A 2,357-nucleotide genomic window follows, 5' to 3' on the forward strand; every position below is an offset into this window, starting at 1 on the left:
TGGTTCAAGGCCCTACTGTTTCATTGCATTATATATATCATGCCATTCTGTTATGGCCTGTAGGGTTTCTGTTGAGAAGTCTGACATTAGCCTGATGGGTTTTTCTTTATAGGTGACTTTTTTCTCTCTAGCTGCCTTAAAAAATTTTTCCTCTTCCTTGATCTTTGCCATTTTAATTATTATGTGTCTTGGTGTTGTCCTTCTTGGATCCTTTCTGTTGGGGGTTCTGTGTATTTCCATGGTCTGTTCGATTATTTCCTCCCCCAGTTTGGGGAAGGTTTCAGCAATTATTTCTTCTAAGATACTTTCCATCCCTTTTCCTCTCTCTTCTTCTTCTGGTACCCCTATAACGCGGATATTGTTCTTTTTGGATTGGTCACACAGTTCTCTTAATATTGTTTCATTCCTGTAGATCCTTTTATCTCTCTCTCTGTCAGCTTCTATGCGTTCCTGTTCTCTGGTTTCAGTTCCATCAATGACCTCTTGCATCCTATCCATTCTGCTTATAAACCCTTCCAGAGTTTGTTTCATTTCTGCGATCTCCTTTCTGGCATCTGTGATCTCCCTCCGGACTTCATCCCATTTCTCTTGCGTATTTCTCTGCATCTCCATCAGCATATTTATGATTCTTATTTTGAATTCTTTTTCAGGAAGACTGGCTAGGTCTGTCTCCTTCTCTGGTGTTGTCTCTGTGATCTTTGTCGGCCTGCAGCTTTGCCTTTTCTTGGTGATAGGAATAGTTTGCAGAGCTGGGACGAGTGACGGCTGGAATGACTTCCTTTCTTGTTGGTTTGTGGCCCTCCTCTCCTGGGAGAACAGCGGCCTCTAGTGGCTTGTGCTGCGCAGCTGCGCGCAGACAGGGTTTCTGCTTCCTGCCCGGCTGCTATGGAGTTAATCTCCGCTGTTGCTGTGGGCGTGGCCTGGCTCGGGCAGATACTCCAAAATGGTGGAGTCACGTTGGAGCAGGAGCTGCTGGGAGGCTATTTATCTCCGTAAGGGGCCTCCCTGCTCCCTGCAGCCCAGGGGTTAGGGTGCCCAGAGATCCCGGATTCCCTACCTCTGGATTAAGTTTCCGGCCCTGCCCCCTTAAGACTTCCAAAAAGCACCCACCAAAACAAAACAACGACCACCAAAAAAAAAAAAGGAAAAAATTTTTAATTAAAAAAAGAAAAAAGGTGGTCGCTTGTTTTTATTTATTCTCCAGTGCCAGCCTCAGGCCTCTGCTCACCGGTCTTGCTGCCCTGTTTCCCTAGTTTTGGGTTCCCTATCCCTTTAAGACTTCCAAAAAGCGCTCGCCAAAACAAAAGAGCAAAAAAGCAAAAAAAAAAAAAATGATCGCGCACTTTTCTTATGTCCTCCGGCGCCCGGCCTCCAGTGCCTGCTCACTGTTCTTGCTGCCCTGTTTTCCTAGTATCCAGGGCCCTGCACTCTGGCCCGGATGGCTGGGGCTGGGTGTTCGGCAGCCCTGGGCTCCGTCTCCCTCCCGCTCTGCCTGCTCTTCTCCCGCCGGGAGCTGGGGGGAGGGGCGCTCGGCTCCCGCGGGGCCGGGGCTTGTATCTTACCCCCTTCGCGAGGTGCTGGGTTCTCTCAGGTGCGGATGTGTTCTGGATATTGTCCTGCGTCCTCTGGTCTTCATTCTAGGAAGGGTTGTCTTTGTTATATTTTCATAGATATATGTGGTTTGGGGAGGAGATTTCCGCTGCTCTACTCACGCCGCCATCTTCCGCCCCTCTTCATAAGATACATTTATAATGAATTATTGTAATCAGATATATAGGAAAGACTAATAAAATTTAAGCAAATGAAGTGTTTAAGAAATTGTCCTATAATTAAAACTGGACAGGATAAATTCCTGGTGTCCTAGGCACCACCTAGCAAATAATCTGGGAATTATTTTATTTAAACGTTTTACAGAAACAGTGCTTGCTTTGGTGGCACATATACTAAAATTGGAACGATACAGAGAAGATTAGCATGGCCCCTAAAAAAAAAGAAAAGGAAAAAAAGTTTTATAGAAATAGATTCGTATACACGGAAAACAAAACTGGTGGTTGTCATAGTGAGATGGGTGGAGTGGTGGGTGAGATAGGTAAAGGGGACAAAGAGGTGCAATCTTCAAATCATAAAGTAAGTTAGTCACAGGAATGAAAGTACTGAATAGGGAATATAGTCAGTAATAGTGTGATTTCTTTGTATATTCACAAATGATAACTACACTTAACATGGTGAGGATTTAATAATGAAGTGTAATTGTTGAATAACTATGTTTGCATTTGAAACCAATAAATACAGCATATTACCTATATTTCAACTTAAAAATTGAAAAAAGATGAGTTTAAAATTTGATAATTTTATAT

The 2,357-nt window shown here is 43.8% G+C and overlaps 1 pseudogene; it reads left to right on the forward strand.

Moving 5' to 3' along the window:
- Window positions 1–1,919: 1,919 nt before the first annotated feature.
- Window positions 1,920–2,013, forward strand: LOC130682234 (U6 spliceosomal RNA; annotated as a pseudogene).
- The last annotated feature ends 344 nt before the right edge of the window (window positions 2,014–2,357 follow it).

Source organism: Manis pentadactyla, chromosome Y (assembly GCF_030020395.1).
Source record: "Manis pentadactyla isolate mManPen7 chromosome Y, mManPen7.hap1, whole genome shotgun sequence".
NCBI lineage: Eukaryota > Metazoa > Chordata > Mammalia > Pholidota > Manidae > Manis > Manis pentadactyla.